This window comes from Microtus oregoni, unplaced genomic scaffold (assembly GCF_018167655.1).
Source record: "Microtus oregoni isolate MIOR12 unplaced genomic scaffold, Mior012 000007F_ref0000211, whole genome shotgun sequence".
NCBI classification, from domain to species: Eukaryota; Metazoa; Chordata; class Mammalia; order Rodentia; family Cricetidae; genus Microtus; species Microtus oregoni.
The window spans coordinates 4656050-4683078 of NW_024543066.1; the positions used below are offsets into that span (position 1 = coordinate 4656050).

General features: G+C 42.1%; 1 protein-coding gene across 1 annotated transcript in view; it reads right to left on the reverse strand.

Moving 5' to 3' along the window:
- Rhobtb1 (Rho related BTB domain containing 1) overlaps positions 1–20436 on the reverse strand; it is a 111053-nt gene extending 90617 nt beyond the window's left edge. Inside the window, exons 1-2 of the mRNA XM_041656357.1 lie at positions 20292–20436; positions 16777–16869 (exon numbers count right to left, since the gene is read on the reverse strand). The gene's annotated coding sequence lies outside the window, so the exon portion shown is untranslated. The remainder of the gene's footprint in view (positions 1–16776; positions 16870–20291) is intronic.
- Positions 20437–27029: the final 6593 nt, after the last annotated feature.

The window sequence follows — 27029 nt, forward strand, 5'->3', positions numbered from 1 at the left end:
GAGATGTCCTAGAATATACACACAGTCCACTATTTTTATTTGGTAGAACTTCAAAGAATTGTTACAGTGATTCAGTAAGAAAAGAACCTGTGATGGTCAGGGTAAGGTGTATTTGTGTGTGTAGTTGTTCGTGTGTGTGCCTCTTTGTGTGTGTGGGTGCATGTGTGCACGGGTGAGTGTAGGTCAGAGGTCAATCTTTTTATTATTTTCTTTTTTAGAGACAAGGGTCTTTTCATTGATTCCAGGCATTATGTATCTGGATAAACTGGCTGGGCAGTTCTTACTGAACAACCCTGTTGTTTCCCCCTCCTCCCCTAGGGATGGGTTAACAGGCATGTACCAACACATCCAGCTTTTTTCGTGGATCCTTAGGGATCTGAATTCAGGTCTTTGCACTTGTATGACAACAGCTTTACCAACTGAGCCATCTCTCCAACCTCAGGGTAGGTGGTTTTAGGGGCGCTCTTATCATAGCCTCATTCACAGCCATAATTTAATAAAGAGTAGTTTTAGAACCTCTCAGACTGATACAAGTGGATTCTGTAATTCATTCTGGGTTGTGGAAACAATCCCTGAACTTGCCTACAGATTCTGAAACAGCCCAGGGCCTGGGAAGAGGCCTCAGCAGTTAAGAACACGTAAGGCCCAAATTTGATTCACTGCACCTACAATGGGAGGCACACAACCACCTGCAAGTCCTGCTGTAGGAAATCCTGCGCCCTCTTCTGGCCTCTGCGGGCACTGCACTCATGTATATGAGACACACTGAGATTACACACGTGATAAAAATGAACACGTTAACAAATAGCTGACTCCACATAATGGAAACGAATAACCCAACTGCAGTGTTCTAAGTTGTGCCCCGGGCTAAATATGCAAACCCAGTGCTGGTGGATTAATTGGGAAGGGCTGGTACTGGTTAACACAGCCTCTGCTGATCTTCCCCGGATAACCTTGGCAGATTCAGTCTGCTCTGTGGAAGGTAGCCTCATTTGGAAGCAGAAGAGCCACTGATGTTAACAGAGATCGTGCTTAAGTAGAAACAATTAAGTAGAAAGCAAGAATCATTGTAGGTAAAACAACAACAAAACAAAATAACAACAAGAAAGTGGCGCATGAATCCTTTAGCGATGCCTAAGGCAGGAGTCGAGGACAGATTGCGGGTCATTACACGGTATGACCGGTGACTTTTTCCTTTATGGTTTCCTATGGGTGTTATAGTGGCTTTCTCGAATGTAAATGTAAGCCATGGCTAAGGAGATCACTGCCGAGCAAGCAAGCGGAATCCTCTGTGAAGACGCTTTCATCTGTTAGACATGCTCATAGCTTAGAGCAGATTAGATGCTGGCGTTTGATGAAAATGAGATGCTAGGAGCTGCGATGATCACAAAATTTCACAACTTCCAGGTCATCGTGGGGGTCATGAAGCCCATCTTCCTGTCTCTATTCAGAATAGCACCCAAGAGAGAAAACCCATCCCTTCTCCTCGCTCCTGTATGGAGGTTTCTCGTCGCTTTTGTTTTGAATGAATACTTCATTCCTGTAGGGATATCGGAGATGTTGTTTGGGGAATAAATCACGAAAAACAGCAGAGCCCAAATCCCAGGGCCTTGTGCATCTTTGGAAAGCAGTCTGCAGCTGAGCCAGAGCCCCATGCCTCATCATTTGAACATTGTGCTCAAGCAAAACAGCATCAGAGACCTGGATGATGCTGTCGGAGATGTGGGGGAACACATGGAGAAGAAACTGGACAGAAACTCCCGATGAGAAGGAACCCTGAGCCTGGGAGGACCTGAGAAGCTCAGGGTCTAAGAAGCCAAGCATGCTAAAGATGAGAAACAGGTAAGTTGTGTTGGTGTTGTGTGACTTGCGTAAGAGGAGCCCTGGGACATATGGGGATAGGATTGACCTATACGTTAATAAGGATGTCTTCAATGCAGGGAGGGGTACCACACGCTGACGCAAGGTAAGGATGCGGGGAGTAAAGCCTCGGCTTCTGATGGAGATGTCTTCTTAAACTTTTGGACTAGTTTAGGGAAATAATTTACCAGCAGGCTTAAGGATGATCTTAATGAAACAAATAAAAGTGACCAAATGCAGGTCATTTGGTGCCCACTGTTTCTTGAAATGGAGAAGCAATCTCCAGAACTCTCTTTATACCTACCCTGAAATATAATATTCCTAATGCCTCATTGCGTGAGCAGAAGCCACAAGGCTTCACTTGAGGAGCTCCCAGAGCTTCTCAGCATCATGTCTTCACTCCTAGTCCACCAGTTCCAATGAGGCAGGCATAAGACCACTGCTGAATTAGTTACAGGGAGTGACCGTGAACCTGGAAACTAGTTAAACTATCACTGAATTAACAAAAGTGACGACAGAACTTGGGCTCCTAATGAATTATATACCTGTGCCAAATAAGGAGCTGGGAGTAGACAAGGAAGGCAATGACCAATTGCCTTTTCCTCCCTTTCTTCTCAAAATAAGGAATATTCAGTGGATTCTGTTTGTTTGTTTATTTATTTGTTTATTATATATGGTCTCAGTCTCCAATAGCTCAGGCTGAGACCTTGAAAGTTCTGTCTCTACCTCACAAGTGTTGGGATTAGAGGCAAGAGCCAACACATTGTTTATATGGTGCTGGTAATCAAACTCAAGGCTTCGCACATGCTAGGAAAACACTCAACTAACTGAACCGCGTCTTGGTAATCAGTTTACTTATATGTGTGTATATATACAAAATTTCTCTGTATGTCTAAAGAAAGAATAGGGTCATTCATTCACAGAATTCCTGTTTTTCTGGCCGTGAGATTTGAATATATATATTTAAGAAGAAGTCACTGGGAGGGATATTTGCTGTCTATTAGCCCCAGGGTTCATTTCAAGTTCAGGTCTCCTGGGTTCATCCTGTGTTGCTGATAGTAGATTCTCAGTAAAGATTGTTTAGTTGATAAGACCCGAGGAGTTACACTGGCTAGGTGAACCTGTTTCTCGAAGGACAGTGGTGGACTGGCGGTAACTGCTTACAAGCATGCTTCTCTTTTGTGCTGGATGGAAGGCGTGATGATAGCGTATATGGGGAAGATTAGATTTTACAAGCAGAAATAATGAGAGCGCGCTCTCTGGCCTCATGTTCCCGAAACAGGACTTCCCTGTCTGTACGACAGGGTCCGAGAGCTGTGTCCTCTGAAAATGATCTCGCTGACAACACCGCCTCTGTGTCTACAGCAGAATGCCTGCGCGTTATTTAGTGCGAAGCTGCCTCAAGCTAATGAGCGGCGCTGACTCATTGCTGTGTTTTCTTGCTCAGTGACAGACGTGAGGAGGAAAACTGTAATCAATGAATTGGTTACCAGTCAGTCTGAGTTCAGAGTCTGGGGATAAGATGGAAGGAGGAAACAGCCGGTGTTTTAGAGCCATGAGAGGTTAATACACCTCTCTCTCTCTCTCTCTCTCTCTCTCTCTCTCTCCCTCTCTTTCTCCCTCTCCCTCTCTCTTCCTCTCTCTCGCTCTCTCCCTCTCCCTCTCCCTCTCCCCCTCTCTCTCCCTCTCTCTCTCCCTCTCCCTCTCTCTTCCTCTCTCTTTTTGCCATCCCCTCCTCCCATGGAGGGCTTCTTATATTAGTCTGGAATCTCACTCTTTTCAACTGCCAGAAAGATAAGATAGATTTTGTAAAATATCTTTGGAAACCAGCATATAACATGTTAGATACCTTGGTGACATAATTGAACTAATACTGTTCTGTGGTCGTCCTTCCTCCATTTCCTGCAGCTCTTCTTCTCCTGTCCCCACCCCCAGCCCTTCCTAGCCTGGATTCTCTCTCTCTTTCCTGGCCCATGTATCTTTTCGCTTACTCTTTGTCCTTCCTCATCGCCTGGTGTTACCTTCTCTTGGTCTTCTGTCCATATTAAGATATTAGTCTTACCTCCATTTTAGATCTCCATCCTTCACTGAGGAATAAACCCACTTCTGCGGGATAGGAATATTTACTCATGAGAGCTTTTAAGCTACACATGGATTAAACACTGGCATGTTAAGCTGAAAGGAACATTCTAGGCAACAGTTTTGTAAATGTCCCACTCTCTCTCCTGTGGCCAAACGAGGGGTAGTGACTTCTCCACGTGCCGTTCTGATAAGTCATGGTGAACTGATTGGATTTTAGCTCACCTTCAAAGAGAGCACAGGGCTTTCCCTTGTGACCGCCATTAGTTTTCAACATTTCCACATAAGAATAGTAAGTATTTGTTGAAGATGCTTTCTTTCTTCCATTGTATACTTTTGGCTCCTTTATCAAAAATGAGGTGTTCATAGGTTTGTGGGTTAAAATCCGGGTCTTCTATACGATTCCATTGGTCGACTTCTCTGTTTTTATGCCAGTACCACACTGTTTTCATCACTGTAGCTCTATAATAGAGTTTGAAGTCAGGGATGGTAATGCCTCCAGACAATCCTTTATTGTATAGGACTGTTTTGGCTATCCTGGGTTTTTTGTTTTTCCATATAAAGTTGATTATTGTCCTCTCAAGATCTGTGATGAATTTTGACGGGACCTTGATGGGGATTGCATTGAATCTATAAATTGCCTTTGGTAGAATTGCCATTTTTACTATGTTGATCCTCCCAATCCAAGAGCAAGGGAGGTCCTGACTGAAAAAGCATGGGATAAAACTGGACTCTCTGAACATGGCGAACAATGAGAGCTGATGAGACGCCAAGGACAATGGCAAGGGGTTTTGATCCTACGCAATGTGCTGGCTTTGTGGGAGCCTAGCCAGTTTGGATATTCACCTTCCTAGATATGGACGGAGGGGGGAGGACCTAGGACTTACCACAGGGCAGGGAACCCTGACTGCTCTTTGGACTGGAGAGGGAGGGGGAAAGGAGTGGGGGGAGGGGGAGAAGAGTGGGAGGAGGGGGAGAAGGGTGGGAGGAGGGGGAGGGAAATGGGAGGCTGGGAGGAGGTGGAAACTTGTTTTTTTTCTCATTTTCTCAATAAAAAAAAAGAATAGTAAGTAAATTAAGTCAGTTTCAGAAACATGCATATCACAGTTTCTTTCATTCATGGCTCCCAGAATTTATATAGACACCTAAAATCGCATATACATACATGACATGAAAACAGAGGGGAGAGGGTCTGGAAAAGCAGGGACTAATGAGCGGAGGAGCTAGGACAAAGAGGAGGGCAAACACAACCAACATACAGCACATGCTTTTACGGAACCCTAAAAATAGATAAATCAGAAAAAAAGCCTTTGAAATATTTCCTTTAGGCAAAAATTAACTGAATTATAAACAAAGATAGCAACGAAACAGAAAAGGCCATAATAATGAGTTCTCGTATTACAAAACTGAGAATGTGGGGATCAAGCAGAGCACCTGAGAATGGAGAACCATGCCCACTTGTGTCTCGCGTTATAGGCAGGATGATGGGAAAGGAGGGCAGAGAAGAATCTCAACTGGTTCTTCACCCTGCTCATTGGTGTACTGGAGAGTGTATAAGCTCACAACTCTCTTGTCAGGCTAGTCAAGGACATGGAGTTGTCAAGGGGCAATGATATGTCCAACGTGGACGTTACAATACATGTCAAATGAGAGGACATGAGGATAGCAAGGCACTGTCAAATATTCTCAGTTTGTTTCCCAAGGAATGCTGGGATAGTTGGAGAGTTGGAAGGGGGAGCTGGGAGAACTGGGAGAACATATTATCGGCTTTCTCGCCAGCTGAAGGGGTTTTTGAAAACATGGGATATACTTTGTATACTTATATTTGGAACACTTATTTTCACTGCATATGTATCTTCTTCTCTATTTTTATAACAGAGAGTAAAATGACTAGGGTATCTATATCTTCTTTCCCCATACATATATTTATATATGTGCAGTCATTGTCATATAAATAATCCAGAAAAAGCCGGCTAGCTAATTCTGAGTTAGGAAGCTGCACTCTGGACTCCTTTTGTTGCTGCTATATTTAATCCTTAAGCAAAAGCCCACAGAGAATATTTCAGTGGTATTTCTTTTTACTAATGCTGCCTGTTTTAATTTTAATTTTTTTTTTTACTATGCTATGATTGAAAAGCTGCATAGCAAAGTACACTAACTTAGAAATATTATAACAGGATGTCTCATTGGTGCACCCAAGATGATGGAATTTATATTTCCATATGTACAGAAATTTAAAAAAAATACAACTCTTTTCATTAAATCTACCTCAGAGCACTTCCTGGGTTTGAATTGAAAGATTCCAAAAGTACATTTTAAACTTGAGAGAGGATTCCTGGATCCTGGAAGAGTTTAAGTATCCTGCCCACACAATGTGTTTACTTTTCAAGAATTTCTTTGCAAATGAGATTAGGACACAGACTCTTGGCAATGCATTTAAAAAAGTCTTAGTCTTGGGCTGGAGAGATGGCTCAGAGGTTAAGAACACTGACTGCTCTTTCAGAGGTCCTGAGTTCAATTCCCAGCAACCACATGGTGGCTCACTTCTGGTGCCCTCTTCTGGCCCGCAAGCATACAGACCGAACACTGTATATATAATAAATAAATGTTTTTTTTTTTTTAAATTTAGTCTTATTGGCTGAGTTGAAGAGTCCTGAGGTCTGTAGATGAAGGAGAATAACATATAACACACGATCATGTAAAGAAAGCGCATTTCTATTTGGCTCTAAAAGATTGACACAATAAAATTTTAACTTTCTGGTGCTCCTCTATTCTAAAATGTAGGACTGAGGTTGCAGGATGATGGGAGCATCATGGTAGCGGCGACATGAGAGGGACATCAGCGTGGTAGGACATCATTTCGGGGGTGTCACGACAGGGGCATCACCATACGGACATCATGGTAGAAGTATCAGGATAGAGTCATCAGGAACAGCATGGTAGGAGAACCAGCAGCCGGTAAGTGCTTAGGGAGGGAGCATTTTGGGAATCCTGGAGCCTGCATACCTCATCCACTGGGAAAGATTTTAACTCACGGCCCTGGATGATGCTGAGGATGATGCAAAGGAACTTACAGGTCTGCTTTTTAAAGGAAACCTCAATGCATCACTTGCATGTGGTTACCCCCACGTCTGTCCCTACACAGCAGTCTGTGACATCATTGTCCACTCGACAGCATCTTTGGTCATCTGGGAGGTGGGCCTCTGGGATGCCTCTGGGTGATGGCTGGGTTGATATGGGAACAGCCATTATAACTGTGGGTGGCACCGTTCCTTGCCTGGGATCCAGGACTGTAGAGAAAGTTAACTGATCAACAGCATGTGTTCATCTCGCTCTACCCCCTGATTGCATATGCCATGTGACCAGCTGCTTTGAGCTCAGGCCACCTTGCCTTTCCAACCACGCTGGGCTAGGTACCTTGAACTCTGAGCTAAAATGACCCCTTTCTCACCTAACTGCGACTGTCAGACGTTATCACAGCAATAGCAAAAGAAACAAAGACCACAAACAGGATTAGCAATTTTATGGGTGCAAAGTTGATGCAGATCACTTAAAGAAGAACAAAGGGGGACAAACCAAGAGGCCCCCACCCATCAGTTGCAAACCCATTCTGCAGGCAGATATAAATGAAAGGAGCCCATTTTTTCTTCTGTCCTCACTGAATGCAATGGGATCAGTCTTTGGGGGTCTGTCTTTAGTTAATATCTTGAACTCTGAAGAACCTCAATGCATCTTTCCTTGGTCCCGGGGTGATTGCCCAGGTGCCCCTTTGCTATTTAATAGAGGAGCCATTTCTCACCCACATGAACCTGAGTGGGGAGGAAGGAGGAGGGCTGATTTAAATCCTGTAACTTGGAATTTACTATGGATTTAAAACCTGACTTAATGTTGCATTAGCCTTCGGTGGCTGCTTTGCTGCCTTCAAAGCTTGCATATATAATTGGATACTGTGATGCTTTGCAGGCAAAATAAATACCAACTCACACTTAAATAAATACTCTGAGTGATGAAGTTCATGGAGACATAAATTAATCATTTACCAGTTAACCAATATGCGCAGGAAGGAAATGAATCACTTATTAAAGCTCGCCTCATCCATCAAGCGGAAAAAATAAAATGCTGATATATTTTATAGGGCCGCTGTGAGGGAAATGTATAAAATTATGGCAAACCAGTTTATAAACCATAAAATGCAGTATGAACATTAAATTAATAATATTTGTACTAATTCAGATTCAACACCCTCTGCATTAAGTATAACTTTTTTGCCTATTGAAGCATGCACAAATTCAAGCTGAGGCTTTTTGTTTAATTTTTAATGGTGTCTTCAGAATCCTTCAAAGCTTCATGGGAGCAATTGGTTATGTTAAAACATTTTCCTGGCTCACGCCACCATTTTTGGAGACAAAGTTCTTAGCTGTTCTATCCCTAGGGACATTTCTAAAAGGCTTCCTTCAAAGGGCACAAGATCTCTCACTTGTAGGGACACAGTTTCGCAAAGGAAATGGGGTGGAGGTTTTCTCTAATTAGGGAGAAGATATGTTAACACACTCTGGGCTTTGCTTTATTGCAAGTTACAGATTGAGGTGGAGAGTGATGTGAACTTGGGGGTGGCGGGTCCTCTGCATAGTTGCATTAAACGGACCCGCAGTGCTAACCTCTAGGGCAGAGGCCCTGTCCAGGTGAATCGAGGTCTTTTAGCTGTGCAGCTGCTCAAAACACTGTAGGCTTTCTGAGATAAATCTGCTCCTTTTTTTCTCATGCTGAGAAACGCCACTCGAGGGCACAAGAGAGAACCGAGCAGCATAGGCTTGAATTCCTTTCTTCTTCTTACAAATGGAGGCTTATTATCAAGAAGATTGACTTTAGCAAACTTGGAGTCCACTCAGCACACCTTTAACATCTGCAAGGTCCCTTGGCTAAATGATAAAGCACCTCAAATGATTTTGCTCTACTCGTTTCTCTTAATGGAGGACATAGATACAGAAATTCCTCCTCCTCCACTGCCAAATGCTAAGCAGCTGGCCAGAGATGTCTCAGACGCTGCTAATCCTTCCAGTGTGTCATGTGCCGTTGTTAGGAATGAGCGGTGAGTAATCTTCGGTCATGAACTGTGTTTACAGCTTCCTTGTTGTGGGAAGGAGGTATTTCCTTGGATCAGGCTTAAGTCCCCAATATTTGTTTTATGAGTGGCGGAAAAATATTCTCGTCGTTAAAGAAAACTTATCTTCATGTCTTCTTTCCTTTAAATATTTGTAGACTTGGTGTTTCCAACACACACACACACACACACACACACACACACACACACACACACACCCGTGACTCATGATTCACCCCTGAGTATTCTCTTCAGGAATCTAATTCGTCCCAGCTAACTCACCATTTAGGTGATAACTGTGTCCTTGTCTGAGAGGGAAAAACATTAGGGCGAGCAACATGGCTGAAATGCAAGCTTGTCCTGTTCAACTCAACAGGGGTAAAAGCAAGCAAAAGGGAATTTCATCTAGTTCCTAAACCTCAGAGGGAAGGAAGTGTTCCTGGCAGGACTGCTAAAGTGTCTGTTTCTGTACCAGTACCATGCTGCATTTGCCGCTACGGCTCTGTAGTAAAAGACAATTTGAGATCTGTTTTTTTACCACCTCGTGAATTATTCTTTCTGTTTAGGGTTACTTAGGCAACTTGGGGGTCTTAACACAATGCAACCATGACAAAAGTAGAATACTGGTACAAAAAAAAATCAATAGACGGCAAAATAAATCTCTGAGGGCAGAGAAATAAGGTTAATAAAGGTCTAAACGAACATCACTAATATCTATCAATGAGAGCAGCAGTTGGGATTCAACAACAAAACCAATAGAAATCGCTGTCCTCTTTCAGTTCATGTGCTAGTAAGGGAGACAGAAATAGGTATTTAATCATAAAATTTATCAGAGGGTGACAAATAACACAGAGAGAAAAGAATCAGGAAGGGAGAACACACAGGGAGAGAGTGAACATTTAAGGAAAGTGGACAACAAGGGTCTTGGATAGGAAACAACATTTGAACAAAGACTAGAAGCTGAGAGCAAGTAGAGCAAGGCCATGAGATCAAGTCATGTGACTTCCTGGAGAACAGAGTTTCAGACACAGTGCAGAAGAGTGCAAAGATCCTGAGGAAGGCAAAACTCAGAGGATCCGGAGTGACTGGAGTGGAATAGAATGGGGGAGGAGAGAGGCAATGACGTCAGGGAGGCCACAGCTGTTCAGTCTGCATGGCGTAGGGAAGCGCTAGAGGATTTGAAGTCCAAGAATGAAATGATGAGCACTCGCTATTGCAAAGATGCTGCAGCGACATGGGTGGGGGCAAACAAATTAATTAGCATGAATAATTATGTGTCTGTCCACCTTGAATGGATCAGATACAGAAATTATCCAAAGACTTTGCAATTAGATGCAAGCAAATTCAAATATTGTAATGGTGCAAAAGTACAGAACTTGTCACAAGTGGGAATTCACCAATGACTTTCCACAGAACAAGGTACTAAGTTTGGACACTTTTTTTTAAAAATTATTTATTTATTTATTATGTATACAATATTCTGTCTGTGTGTATGTCTGCAGGCCAGAAGAGGGCACCAGACCTCATTACAGATGGATGTAAGCCACCACGTGGTTGCTGGGAATTGAACTCAGAACCTTTGGAAGAGCAGGCAGTGCTCTTAACCACTGAGCCATCTCTCCAGCCCTAAGTTTGGACACTTTTTAAACTAAGGATAAAACTTATGATAAAAATGAAGAGCCAAACCAAACCAAAGCAAAGACACTCGGGCTGGGAGCATTCTGAAAGCTTTGGGTTCAGTCATTAACACTGCTTAAAACTAGGCGTGGTAGCACGCAGGGGACGTAGAGGAAGGAAGACCACAGGGTCAAGATCATCCTTAGCTACATCATGAGTTTGAGGCCAGCCTAGGTTCCATGAGACTCTGCCTCAAAATAAAAGCAAATGAACAAAAACCCAACCAAAAACTGACCAAAGAAACAGAAATAAATGCATCATTTATGCTTGGGAATTTTTAAAAATCTATTGCTAGAATAAGAGTGTAGGGTGTGGCAGAAATAAGTGCCCCATAAGATGGCGAAGCAATCTTTTGTACTGTTGTTCAGGCCTTCGCATTTTGAGAGTTGGAAACGAGGGACACCTGGCTAGTTAAGAAGAACCAGTAAATGATTAATTTATTTCTTCACGAATGGCTTACTCTTGTTTTTATTTTCAAACTGAAACCATATAGGTGGTTGGTCAGAACACAAAAAAGATTAAACAACCTCCAAAGAATAAGGGAGATGGGATATTGAGCCCACCAGTGACAGGTGAATTTGACTGATACCCAGGCCTTGGAATGATTAGATTATGAATAGCTTGCTCCTCATCTCTCCTGAGATTTTCCGGGTTAAGAACAAATTAGAGTTGAAAAAGCATCACAGTTCGAGGTAGGAGTGGCCAGAGGGTGCCAATTTCCTCTCTGAAGTAGGTTACCACATTCATCAGGGAAATTTTCTGTTGAGTTATAATTACATGGCTAATTAAGAAGGGGATTATCAGCTATATTAAATATGCCATAAAGAGAGGCACATCATTTATTCTTTAATTTTGAAAATCCACCTTTTTTTCTTAGAAAAATTCTCACTGGGAAATTACGAGTTTAATATATTTGTTCTCCTTCCCTTCTTCTCCTACCTCCTCACTTAAAAATAGAGAAAGGCAATGTCTCTCTAAGTTCCCCAGACTGGCTTCAAATTCTTTATTTCCCTGCCTCAGTTTCTCAAGTGGTAGCATTAGTGGTGTGTACCAACCACTATGATTGGCACTTCCTTTTCAGATTAACGTAAGTGAAGTGAGTTGAAGTTTTTTTTGTTTTGTTTCGTTTTTGAGACAGAGTCTCACTGTGTAGCCCGGGCTGAACTGGAACACATCTTTGTAGACCAGGTTGGCCTTGAACTCCCAGAGATCAGCCTGCCTCTGTCTCCCAAGTGCTGGGATTAAAGGCGTTTGCCACTCCACCTGGCTGAGTTGAAGATTTTATTTATGGAGACAAGGGATGTTTTTTGAGTTTATTTTCATAAAGAAGTGTCCCTAAGCATCAGGGTCATCCTTTACAATGACAACTGAAGGTCACAACAGCCACCATGTCAAGTCAATACAAGACACCCAGGATTGCTTTTGAGTCAAAGGAAAAACATGAAATCAATGGCCGTTATCATTTATTAACGGCTTAACATCTGCCAAGTGCTTTATGTCTCATTTAATTCTCCCCACACCCTTATGAGGTAATGATACACTCATTAAATAGGCGAGGAAATGACTCAGAGAAGTTATGTAAATTATTCAAGGGCATCCAGCTCCACGATTCCAGTCCTGAAATGTAAGCTCAGACCTTGAGACCCTCGATTCTTGTGTGAAGAATCTTCTCTACGTAAAACAGCTTACCATTAAGACAGACATATTTTGTGGTTGTATTCAACTTGATTTGAGGTTGCCAAAGCCATGTATCTTACACTAGGCAGGAGATAACTCTACCGAACTCCACCTGTCCAGACACCAGTCCTTTTTCTAAACCCAAAGCATGACCACCAGGGGACTCCTGACCCGCCATTGGTCATATTGGTCCTATTTCATTCCACTTTCTGACAACACAGACATCATATGACAGCTGGCGAACTTTGATACTACCTATCCGTAGGCTTTCTAGACAGTTAAGCATTAAGTGGGTCAGCATCTAAAAACAAGCCACCCCCAAGCAGGTGCCTGACTGGTCAGCGTGATGTCCCTGAGAGGGCTGCCTACCTTGTCTGCAGTGTTCAGAGCTGAGACTATGTATTTGATGCTCTTCCTTCTCAATTCCGTTATGGTAACAAGAACATCAGCCTGTCTGAGTATTTTTATGAGTATTGGTGTATCAGGCCCCATGCTCATTCAACACATGGTTTTAAGTGTTTCTTAGCCTTGCTACCTAGACCTTTGGGGCTGAGGAGGCTTTCTTGTGGGAGCCTGTCCTGCTTGTCTTGGGATATTCAGCAGTGTTGGAGGCTTGTGCTCACTCACTAGTACCAGCTGTATATTCTCTATGGTGACAGCCAAGATTCTAATCCTTATGAAGTATCACTGGGGACCAAAAGTACCCACCCACTGAGAATGTCTGAGGTAATGCTATTGGCCCAGTACTAGTGAAGGGAATGCTGTGGCTCCAGAAAGTCCAAGGAACACATCTAATACACCATGATTGTCAGCTAAAGTGCCCAATGCCCATAGAGCAACTTAAAGCATATGGAGGATGATTCAATGTAGAAGAACACCTCAGTGCATATGGATTGCCTCAATGCATGAGGTCGCCTTAATGCATGCACAGTGCATCCATGCATGTAGACTACCTCATTGAACGTAGACCAACTCAATATGTGTATCCTGCCTCAATGTATATAACCACTGCAATGGATATACCCCGCCTAAATGCACATAGAATCTAATTGAGTATAGATCACTCCAATGCATGGACACTTCCTCAAAGCATGTAGACCACATCAAGACAGTAAATCAAGTCAATGCATGTAAACTCACTCAATACATATAGACCACCTCAACACTTTAGACTACCTCAGTGCATGCACATTGGCCCACCCAAATACCATAGAACACCTAAATCAGTAGGCTACCTCAATGCCTGCCTGGCACTTGAGTGCATGTACACCATCTCAAGGCATATGGATTGCTCAATTATTTAGACTTCAGAGTTTCTTTCTCTCTCTCTCCCCACTCCACTTCTATATTAAGATGGAGGAGTGGGAAGAAAGTGGCTGTACATGACCTACTACACAGAGCTTATATTGTCCTATGATCTTTTACTCAACACATTAACTCCATTTTAAATGGAATCTGGAAACTAATGAAAAAGAATTACACATATTAGTTGGTATAGTCTCCGGGTTCTTGAATCTGTCTGATTTAATCCTAACCAATTAGTGTGCCGTTATGGAGGAATATTACACTGAGAATCAATATTAAGCTAAACACTAATATTTTATTCAGTATTAAAAATTTATACAAATGGTAACACAAGTGCTTTCTCTGAGTGAGAGAAAATGCTTCCTTAGCATGATTCCAGCAAGAAAGAAACTTGGATCTTCTTAGGAAACCACTAGCATTAAGTTTTACAGAGATCATTGCTTAAATGAAGGAGAGTTAATTGAATAAAATTTATTTTCTTTTAAGATAGGTGAGTTTTTTTTTTAAGAATAGACATGACAGTATTGTGGGGTATGCAACAGAGAAGATGCTTAAACATGGGTTTAAGTCAATAGAAACCAGGTGTTTGGGATCCCAGTGTATCACTGAGCCTTTTCAGGGTGAGTTTTTAAGCACAAAAACCCGTATTCTGGATTGACACAGTTCAGCTAACAAGGACAATTATCCAGAAGTAGAACCATAGAAACCAAACTTCAAGGTTAGGACATTTAGAAACTTCTTTGGAACTGTGGACTTTGATGGATTAGTCCTTGTTTTTCATTTTGGCTGGTGGTACTATCTACACGCTGAGTTTTATGATCTGAGTGGTACTTCCATCATAGAGTCAGTTGTGCTAAGGTCTGGAACCCTGTTACAACAGGACAGAGGCACTCATGGTCTCACAGCAGTTGTGGTTGCCTACATAAGACCTGTACAAGACCAAGCCAGTCAGCATTCTAGCATGGAGTGGGAGGGTCTCATGAGGTCCCCACCCCAGCTGAGGAGCTACTGAGAGTTGATGGCTGCTGGGGGAGAGAGAGTCAGTTCTCTTTAAGAGTGTAGCCCCCCCCCCCCAGGTAGGTCAACCATCCTCCAGTGGATGGCTGCAAACCCAGGGCTATACCAGCAGCATCTGCTGGACTCAGTGGATTATTGAAAAAAAGAAGAAGAAGAAGGATGAGGTTAGAATCTAAGTATACCTGTTCTTGTACTTTCTTATTTTTCCTCTAAATTTGCTGTGCCACTTCATCCCCCACATCCTCTCTCTTCCTCTCCCCATCTCTTTCCCTTATCTATAATCTATAAAAGAAAAAAAGTACATGGAGTTGGAAAAGGATGGGGGTTATGGGGAGTTGAATGTGATCTAAATACATTGCAGACATGGGTGACATTCCCAAAGAATTCATCAGAATATATTTTAAGTACATGTGCCCTGCAAAGCTTGCCTGAAATCCTAAAGGCGCAGTGCCAGTTAAAAATAGACTCGCAGAGTCAAAGCAGGAAAAGAAAACCAATAGAACAAATGGAACTCACTGAAACATTAGAAATTAGACGTACGTTCAGCAGAAAACTGGGCTCACCATCGCAAAGAGATCATTTCACATAATAACATTGAGTAGGCTGACTTTTCTAAAATACAGGAGAACGTGATTTAGTAGTTTTTATGTACATAACCGTTCGGAGATGTCCTTAAGACAGAAAGGTTGATGCCTTAAGAAAGGCATTATGACATGAACTGCTTTGAGTATGGCTTACCAAAAACAGGGCCGGAGAATTTGAAAAGTGTGTATACACTGCAGATGGATTTAATTAACGGAAACTCCAAGGACAGAACTTCTTCAAACGAGCAATTGCTTTGGGGATTAGTAGTGTAAATAGGATCCTGACCCATTAGTGCAAGCCCCTGAATCTGAGACGTAGGAACAAACATCCCCTCACCTGCTCTTTAAGTTATTCATGCCCTAATATGGGGCCCCAGCACATTAAAATCCTTTCAGTAATTTGTTTACAGCCTGGCCTTATGTTTACTTTTGCTTTGCAAATGCTGTATTTATGGGTAGATAAGATACGGTGTTTTAAATTTCATGCAATTTCAGCCTTACGTACAATTTTTAGACACAGAATAAACCATTTTCAAGGAAACTTGGCCCTTTTCGAGCTCCTCCATACATTCAATCTATATGCTAATAGCGGAATGTTCATATGATTTATTGCGAAGGGTCCCCTTAAGGACTTCTGCTTTGTAATGTTTTGTTGGAGTTGCTCTGTATAGTTAGAGGTAATAAAAGCCACATTTGTTTAAGACTTATCTGCAATTCAGTCTTCACATACATTAGTTATGTTCACTTCCCCAAGCCTGGATTAAATGAAACGCTTCCAATATTCATAGTTACATAGAAGGCTTTTCTTTAAACGACACATTAGAATATTAAATATAGAAATAAAAACAAACCACATTGTGAACCAAAATTAACACATGATTCTGTGGGTAGACGAAGCAGAGTCACTCTGGGGGATAAAGCCCCACCAACATTGCAATTTCTTCTGAAGCTACGGGCCGACCTTTGTTCTGGCCACTTGCAGAGTGCTGATGCATTTTCCAGTTACAGCCAGCCAGTGCTGAGGCCCAGAGGAGCGGATGCACCAAGCTAGGGCATCTGGGAAGAAAGGCAGTGCTACTCAAGAGCAATCTGTCCATTTCTAAATCTTCCCTGTGATGTGGCCATGACTTCGCAGGGACCACATGTCAGTTTTATGCACAAAACTCCACTTGTCTATAAAATATGCGCGGAAGACTCATGTTATTTTCATGATTCCCAACTCCTATGTAGGTCAAAATAACTCAAATTCTAGATCAGAGGAAACATGTTCAACTGCGATTTATAAAACCCACAATGTAATGTTTAAAAACGGAACATTCTTCTTTTCCTTTTAAATGCAAACACCCTTAGGACAAATCTGGTGCTATTCATAAGGCGTGCCATCTTTACGCGCAAGCCGCATTTCTCCTGTTTTTCCTTTTTTTGTTAAATACTGTGGATGGAGAAACTAATTCAGTTACTCAAATTAGTACTTACCATGCGAAAGGGAGAATAAGCTTCAATTCCGTTCTCGTTGCTGAAGGCAGTCTGGTGAAGGGCGTGCCTCTAGATGCCTCTTTGTTGTAAGACCTAAGAAGGAGGAGGATTCATGAGACACAAAATCACGAGGAGGAACTTTGGAAAACAATATTAGTTCCATATGTCAGCGATGATTCTTCATCAGGACGAGAACCACTCAGGCCGGACATGCCGTTTGGAAATCTTCCAAAGAGTTAGAGCAAGATGGGGTAAAAGTTGGAGCAAAGGGGTAAGGGTCTCCTTTGGAAGCAGGGTACTAGAATGAATCCTATTTAAAGGATTCTGTTTTTGAATCAGGTAGCTTGGGCTAGCCTCATGTCGCTGAGGATGACCTTGAATGTTGGAGTCACATGCCTCTACATCTCCAGCGCTAGGATTACAGGCAAGCATCAACAACATGCCTGGTTTTATATAGTGGTGGGGATGGACCCCAGGGCTTTGGTTGTACTTGGCCAGTCTGTGCCAACCGAGTTCTATCCCTGCTCCCTTACAGGTGTTATTAATGCTTCAACATCCCCGATGCTCAGGTCTCTCACCTTTTGGGTGGAAATGATGCCTTCAGCTACTCAGTAGAAGTGGAGAGATACCCGGTTTATACTGTGAGGACTGCTGCACTGAACTAAGATTGAACTAAACTATAAACTAGCCTCCGTTTCATGGCTGGCCCAAAGCAGGCCCAGTTGTAGGGACCTGGACTGAAAGCTGCTATACAAATAGATGACAAGCACACCTAAGAGTATCTTTACAGGTCTAGCCAACCACAGCCATCAGTCCTCCAGACTATTCCAGACTCAGCGCTACCAAAATATGATCACGTAAGACAAGGGCCAGCTGCAGCCAGTCAGGTGACTTTGGTTTGTTCCTTTCTCTTCTCTGGTTATAATGTAACTTATCCACGAGGAATGATGGAATCTTCTGGACATATTTGGCTCAGAATGCTGTCAGGTCATAGAACCTCTTTCCATTTCTTTTTTTTTTATTCTTGTTTTATCTAGGGATAAAACAAGGCTAAATCAAACTATTAGAGCCAACTGGTCTCAGTTCTTTTAGGAGATAAGTAGAATGTTTGGATGCTGATGCTTCGCCTTCAGGAGTTGATGTGGTTTCCAAAACAGAAGTAGTTGGATAGGAGTAAAAATTAGAAAACATCACGGAGAATAAAAAGGAGAACATACACATGCGCACACACACATACACACAAACATGCACGCAGATACTGCACATTTATGTACACACATACATGCACACTCATACACTTGCACACTGGTCAACACAGTCAAAGTAGCTGACAGTAGAATTTGTATTTGAATTTCTTGGTACTCTGGGGAAAAGGAAAGCATAAAACTTTAATATCCTTCAGAAGAAATCATGTCACTTCATCACATTCTCTAGAGAAAGCAAGTATTTCATCCTTCTGGCATGAAATTCCTAGAGATATTTTTTTTTCATGTGCAACAGTACAGGGACCCTGAGATAAAATGGACTATTTAGAAGTCGGAATAACTATATGAAAATTGAAAGATAAAAAAGCACTTTTTCATGGAGGCAGTGGTTCTTGCTATAAAAAGGGTGTTATTCATAGAGATGAGCTTGAAGCTCGGTTTGTCAGCATCATAAATATAAACCAGAAATATTCAATTAGTAAATCATTGTCTTTCTTTCCATTCTCTGGGTCTTCCTAATGAACAGACAAGAAGTGGAGTCTCTGTGCGTGTACACGTGTGTGTGCATGTGAGTGTGTGCACGTGTGTGTGTGTGTGTGTGTGTGAGTGTGATATGCATATGAATGGAGGCCAGAAAACCACTTTGGCTGTGGTTCTTCAGGGACCATCCACCTTGTTTCTTTGCGACAGGATCTCCACTGGCCTGCAGCTCACCAAGTAGGTTTGGCTTACTGGAAAGACAGTGGGCCATAGGGATGATCTTCCTGCCTTCCTCAAAGCTGGGTTACAAGCACATGGTACCACAGCTAGCTTTTCATGTGGGTATTCCCATGTGCACAGCAAGTGTTTATCAACTGAGCTCTCAGTTCAGGCCCTCGAGGACTCCTCTTAGGAGATCCCTTTCTCAGCACCCAGGGGAGACTGCTGGGGACTCTAGGGCAATCACTGTTCATTAATAAATAGGTCATTGAGCTGGAAAGATGTGTCTCAGCTATGAAATGGTACTGACAGCTGTGTATAGCCACTTCGTGGGGGCTATTCCAAAAGGAAAGGAAGAAAAAGAACATCTGTGGTGTCACTGATTTATCTTCCCGTGCTGCTACCACCTCCTGGAAAGGTTGATTCCTTTTTCTCAAACCTATGCTACTAACATTCTTCCATCTGAAATGCCCATCTTTTACCTTTACCCCAATTCATTGTCACTACTTTCTGGCATCTTCTTAAATCCTTGGGTAAGTCCTCTTCTGCAAACCAAAACCACCCTAACCATTTTACTATGAAGATCTTATTTATGGTTTCTGGTTTTGCATGGGATGGTTCTAACCCAGCAAAGCCCTTGCTATCAAGAAGTTTATAACACCACTGGGGACACCCTGTTGATTTCTGCCCTCCATGGAGGTCACAATCTGCTTAAGTATTGTGGGCACGCTATAATGTAGGCAATTCCATGGTTGTCAGAAGACCCGTGGAAGACTGTGAAGATGTAGCTCAGGATACTATTTAGAAAATGCATTCTGATTTTTTTTTGTTTTTTTTTCAAGACAGAGTTTCTCTGTGGCTTTGGAGCCTGTCCTGGAACTAGCTCTTGTAGGCCAGGCTGGCCTTGAACTCACAGAGATTCATTTGCCTGCCTCTGCCTCCCGAGTGCTGGGATTAAAGGCATGTGCCACCACTGCCCGGCTGCATTCTGATTCTTAAGTGGTAACAGTAAGACTATTTAAGTTGGTTAGACATAAAGAATGAAAGGAGAGACATGAAAAAAACCAAAATAAATACTTGGGGTGGCATGCTATCTTATTTCTCTTTGTTCTAAATACAAATTGGTTTGTCAAGTTAAAAAATCACTTACGGTGCTGGGCCATGGTGGTACACACCTTTAATAACAGCTAACGGGAGACAGAGACAGGTGTGAATCTTGGGGTTTGAGGCCAGCCTGGTCTACATGCTGAGTTCCAGGATAGCCAGGGCTACACAGAGAAACCTTGTCTCAAAAACCACAGCAAAAAAAAAAAAAAAAAAAAAAAAAAGTGTTCATATGGGGAAAAGTGCTGAACTTAGTAAATCACAACATGCATGAGATTCTCATGTAAATATATCTATGACTTATGATGGATCTCCCACAAGGAACAGGAAAATGTCTTGCTGGTTCCTTCCCCTAAGTGCTCACAAGTGTAGACAGTGCACTGACCGCTGCCTGGACAACTGCACACCTACCCACACAGCTATCCAACAACCAGATCCCAACCTCTTACTTTGGTTTCTTCTCCCAAACACAGAAGTAATCCCCAGGGCTCACCTCCATTCTCTTACCTCCCATCAGCAGCTCGCTTTGTTTCAGCTTAACATCCGTTTCACCACCTGGCCACTGTGCTGAGACACTGACCTCCACTGCATCTTCTCTCTGGGAGGGTTCAAATGTCTGGGTGGCATCTGGAGCAGGGAGGGAACCCAGACAGACGGCCACTCACCACACAGACGTCTCTGAGCATGTGTTTTCCCACGTGTCAGCCCGTGGGTACCTCCCCCGACACAGCAACACCAGCCAGCAGGAGAGGCGTCTGCAGTGTTTTGTGGGCGGGCCTTGGCTTACTGACACTGGGCACAAATAGGTCAGTGATAGCAGAAGCAGGTGGGGCTGTGCCAAGGTCCCTGGATTCAGGTTCAGAATTTCTTGCCAGTTCAGTTCACACAACCTCATAGTGTCCCTCCACTCACACATCGCACACTTTCTCTCCTTTTCTCATGGTCACCAACATGTCACAAGTTTATGTCATGCTTCCTTCCTGAGTACAGTTTAAAGACAACATGTAAAACTGATTAGGTAAAAATATCATAAAACAGAAAAGAACCACAGGTGGAATAAATTACAGCTATAATTTTGGTACATATTACTTCACAGTTATTTTTATTTCAAAGGCAGTCATGTACTGATGAGGGGTATCTACCTTCACTAAGAGAAAACCAAATAAATAAATAATAACGCCAAAGTTTCTCAACTATACAAAGTGTTGATATTTTTCTCTTTCTCTTTCCTTTCTCTTCCTTCCTTTCTTTTTCCCACCCTCCTTCTCCTTCCTTTCTTCCTTTCTTTCTTTCTTTCTTTCTTTCTTTCTTTTCCCTTCCTTTCTTTTTTCCTTTGACTGGCTCAGGCCCAGAATTTGTAATCCTCTTGGCTCTGTCTTCCAAGAACTGGGTGTGAGTCACCATAACCAACAACACTCTGTATCTTTTCTCTTCATCTGAGGAAGTTGACCACTCCCACCTTTCAGAAAACCTTTCCCCCAGTCTGTTACGACACAGACACAGTCAATTCTTGGATCTCCTTCTGTTTCTTTTGCTGTCCTTTCTTGTTTCCTCAGGCCACCCTTTTGTGCAGGGTCATTGTCGATTTGACTTCCTGAAGACTTTTGTCCTAGTGTTCCTGTTGACTCATTTTACAATCTCCCTCTCGCCAATCATATCCATCACCAGACTCAGGAGTGGGAAGATGACTCATAAGTTTATATCTAAGCCCCCATCCTCCTTGACAAACTTCACACCCATCATACGACCATAATACAATCCAGCGTCTGTGTGTGGTGTCTTGTGACATCATCATGCCCCCAAATCCTGTCATCTTCAGTAAACTCCACGCCCGTAATACAATCGTCTGTCTGCGTGGAATGACCTGTGATGTCATCAACACACCCAGCCTTGCCCTCAGCGCTTGGCACTTCCTCATTGTCTGCACATAACCGCTGCAGAAGATGTCCCCAAGCCCCTGGACTCTAATCATTTTGGAAAACTCACCCACCTCACCCCCTTCCTGGACAAGCCCAGTTACCATCACATCCTCACTGAAAACAGTCAACCACATTATATAACATTAGCCCCTTGCTAACTCAAAGTCCAGATTGTAGCCAGAAAGACATTTTCATAATACAAAACAGCGGTACCTAAGTATACTTCTCCCACCAAGAACAAACAAGTACATAAAGCCCCAACCTGCTCACTAGTCCTGGCATCATCACAGTTTACTGCATATGGTTGGAGAGGTTTCCATGGCAATGGCCCCTGAGTACATCTGGAATCAGGCAGCTCAGCTCCGCCTCTCTGCTCCTATACTGCACATGCTGCTGTCTTATCAACCTCCATGCACCAGGCCCTTTGCCTACCCGCGCGGGTCTGGAGATGCTTGCTTATGTGCCATTTTCATCTCACGTCCCAGGACCCTCTATCCCTTCAGAAGCATTTGTTTTCTTTTCCTTTCCTAATCAAGACAAGGTCTTACGTATCATCCCAGGCTGGACTTGAACTCACTATGTATTGGGGGATGGCCTTGAACTTCTGACCCGCATGCTTCCAGCTCCTCAGTGCTAGGATAATGGTCATACACCACCACATCCAGTTTAGGTGTTGTTGAGTAATTGAACCTGAGTCCCCTGCATGCTGGGCTATCAACTTCCTCTACCAGCTATGCTACAGGGTCATTACCCCCACCACCCCTCATGACACACTTGGAACCAATTCAATTTCATGTGAATTTGTGTCATTTCTCCTCACTAAACTGCAGGCTACATGAAGGCAGGAGACATTAGGGCAATTTATTTCCTCCCACGGGGGTCTGGCAGGCAATAGGTAATCTACTAAGATGTTTTAGGAAAACTCAATGCAGATATATAGGTTCAGTGTGAAAGGCCCACTTACTACAATCTCAAATTTAAACAATCCAAAGATGGCATAGTTCTGAGGTCACACAACACCACTAAGGGCTTTGGATGTGCCTAAGGAATTAAGGTGGGAGGCTCCCTTTGTCACTCGGGTAAGAGTGGTAGAGATTTTTTTTTTTTAAACAAAATTTTCCTTTATGCAGGAACACTCTCCAGTCCTAGCAAGGCAATCTTCGTCATTGCTCACCGGGCTAGAGACACTCTGAGGTGAAGAGGGACGGCTTGGGTCCGAGAGCTGCTAGGGAGAGAAAGGCGGGAAGTGATTTCAAATGTGCTGAAGTCGCTCTTCTGGGGATGTCTTTCTGTTTCCTCGCTTCCACCATCCTTCCCACAGAATGCAATATAATTGTCTCCACTTCCATATGGTGGTGGAATTCTAGTAACTGAATAAGCATCTCAACAACAAGGCAAAACTGAAACCTTGCATAAATTACTTTTGCTTCGTTACATCCGAGATGCAAACCTACTGAGTCTCCAGCCTGGAAAAGACATATTTTTTTTTTTTTTTTTTTTTTGCAAAGGAGACAAGTCCTGAATGCACTTCTGGGATGACGGGAGTCAAAACCACAGTGAAACAAGAAATGTGGCCCGATCTGAATTTAGTACAAAGGAGCTGGTGAGAAGCACATTCCACTTAAGAAAGAAACCAAGCCATTGGTGTGACCCATTCAGTATCTCACCTCAATGCCACCAATGAGTATCATGTCAGGAAAGGGTGGTGACTGTACTGTCTCTCTGATTGAGAAGGTTCCGGCGAGGTCCTGAGAGTCAGCATCCAAGGTGTGTTTCTCTTTAAAGGGAGGGAGAAAGAGCCCTAAGGCTTTCATGAAATAGAGTGTACCTGCATATAGGACAAAGTATGTATGGAGGCTTTCTGTATGGAGGGCTGGCAACCAGAGTCTGACCCCCAAATCCCACAAGGGGGTGAGAGAGACAACCAGAGACTTGTCCTTTGACCTCACACACTCTTACGTGTTGCGACTTATACACCTACACACACACACACACACACACACACACCCATAAAACAAATCAAATGCTAAAGGATGGGGCTGTAATAAATGGAGATGTGGAGACCCCTGGTTGTTTGGGAACACCGGATGTCTGACTCCACTGGCTTAATTAAGAGTTTCCAAATATCTACTGCTGACAACAGCACAGAAAATCATGACCTGTTAATTATCAAAGCCTCAAATCCTGGTCATTCTCGGCATCTGTATGTTTTGTTTGAGGCGCAGGAGCAGAAGCTACGCCCAAACATAGCCTTCTTACTTTTTATCACCTCCCTGCTTTTTTAGCATGGCATGCAGGCCCCTTCTTAGAGCATTTTCTATTAAATTACACATACATGTATTCATACTGACGCATACATAAAATACGATTCTCTGTAAGGCATAACTGATTCTTTTTCTTCTCCTCTACATTGGTGGCTGCAAACCTGAGAATAAAATTTGTTACCATCTTTCCAGAAAGGGTGTTGAATTTCTTGTCATAAATTTTGAATATGAATCTCTCCCCTGGCTCTATCTTGTATTCTTAGCCTTAGTTTTTTTTTCCTTAGACTCATTTTTTTCTACCTATTTGGAATATATTTTATATTACACTGCAGTATGTGTTTTTATTAGTCCTTCTCTGCAGGCCTTAAATCCTTTCCTGGATATAAATAAAATATATAACATTTATAGGTAGTTCCTTTCCCACTATGGAGATTCGCAAAATATTCCAAGGGCAACGTATAATTGATTACCATCAGCACATAAACATTAAAACACTGCTACTTATAGTAATTATTTTTGTGATTTTTTATTCCCAAGTACAATTAGATGTTCTTAATATTTAATTCTTAACTAAAGCTCCACGGACCCTTTAAACTTTTATTATAAAAATCGTGTACTTCAACTTGTCATATGAGAGGGCTTCAAATTTTTAATCCAATTCTGAAAGGCAAATCTGACCCCCAAAGTTAAAAAAAAATGCTTTGCAGTACATTAACCCTGTAAGACCTTCTGATCTCGGCTTTTCTCATTCAGCTGACTGGCCTATGTTTGTTGGGTAGGTACTAGGTTCTATAAGACGTGCTGGGAAGATAGAAGGAAGCTTGCCAGTATGACCCATGGCTTCAGGGAACTTCCCGTCCAGTGGAGAGGAGGGTAGGAATTAATCAGATGACAACATATTATAATAAAGTGACAGGCTAGACATGACAAGTACGTGCTAAAGTCTCTAGAGACCCATGGTTTTGTAGACTAAGTAAAAAAATAAAAATAATAAAAGCAGAAAAATAAATAAGTGGGGTTGGATAGTCAGGAAAGAGTTCTCTGAGGAGCTGACTTTTAATAAGATTATTCAGGATCTAGGCAAAGAACATTCTATGAGAGGAAGATGATAATTCAAAGACCCCCAAGGAAGGCCAGGCCTGCTTTAACATAAACTTTCTCAAACTCTAAGAGACCACAGATACCAACCTAGATGCTATACCCTACAAAACTATAATTCACAATAGTCAGAGTAGGAAAACTCTTTGACAGTAAAACCACATTTAGACAGTATCTATCTATAAATCTAGTTCTATGGAAGGTGGTAGAAGGAAAACTTCCACCTGAAGGGTTAACCACACTCAAGAAAACAGAAGAAATAAATTATCTCAGACCTGCAAATCAAAAGAGAGGGAAGAAAACGACTCCACCACAACAAAATAATAAGAATCAGCAAACACCATTCATTGATAACTCTCAATATTAATGGTTTCAATTCCTCAATGAAAAGACAGACTAGGGCTCAGTGGCTAAGAGCACTGGCTGCTCTTCCAGAGGTCCTAAGTTCAATTTCCAGCAACCACATGATGGCTCACATCTATCTGTAATGAGATCTGGTGCCCTCTTCTGGCCTGCAGGCATACTTTCAGGCAGAACATTGTATATATAATAAATAAATTTAAAAAAAAAACACAGTAAAACAGACTAACAAATTGGATTAAAAAACAGGATCCACCTTTTTGTTGCATCCAAGCTTACCATCAATGCTAAATACACCCTTGGGGTAAAAACGATGGAAGAAGATATTCCAAGCAACTTGACCCAAAAAGTAAGCAGGTGTAGCCATTTTAATATCCAACAAAATAGACTTTAATCCAAAAGTAATTACAAGAGGTAGGGACACACACTACATAGTCATCAATGGAAAAGTCCGCCAAGATGATATAATTCTAAACATATCTACAACAAACACAAGGGCACCCAAGTTAATAAAAGAAACACTGGTACAGCTAAAATCACATACTGACCCTCACACAGTGATACGGAGAGACTCCAGTTCGCAACTCTTGCCAACAGATAGGTCATCCAGACAAAAGTTAAACAAAGAAATGCTGGAGTTAAATCATGTTATAAATGAAACAAACCTAAGAGATATTTGCAGAACATTTCACTCAAACACAAAGGAATACACTTTCTTCTTGGCACCTCATGGAACATTCTCCAAAATTGACCACATACTTGGACACAAAGTAAGTCTCAACAGATACAAGATGAGGGAAATAACACACCGCATTCTATCTGACCACCATGGATTAAAGCTGGATATCAGAAACAACAGGAAGTTTACAAACTCATAGTAGCTGATCAACTCACTACTGCATGAAAAATGGGCCAAAACAGAAATTAAAAAAGAACTTATAAATGTTTTTTTAGGCTTGACTGAAAATGAAACACAGTATACCCAGACCTATGGGTTCAAAGAAGAATTAATACCAACAGTCCTCAAATTATTTCACAATATAGAAGCAGAAAGGACAATGCCTAATTCTTTATATGAGGGTACAATTATCCTGATACTTAAACCACAAAAAGCCAACAAAGAAAGAAAATTACAGACCCATTTTCTTTATGATCATAGATGTAAAACTTTTCAATAAAATACCTGCAAACCGAATCCAAGAACACATTTTTTTTTTTTTTAAAAAGATCATCTACCATGATCAAGGTGGCTTCATCCCACAGATGCAGGGATGGTTCAACATATATAAATTGATAAATGTAATCCACCACATAAACAGACTGAAAGACAAAACAAACAAACGAAAAACCCAAACACATGAAAATCTCGCTATATACAGAAACACTCTTTGACAAAATCCAGCATCATTTCATGATAAAAGTCCAGGAAAAACTGGGGATGTAAGGGATATATCTCAACACAATAAACTTGATTTGCAGCAAGCCTACAGCCAATGTCAACCTAAATGGAGAGAAACTCAAAGGTCTTCCACTGAAATCAGGAACAAGACAAGGTTAGCCACTCTCTCCATACCTGTTCAATGTGATAACTGAAGTCTCAGCTA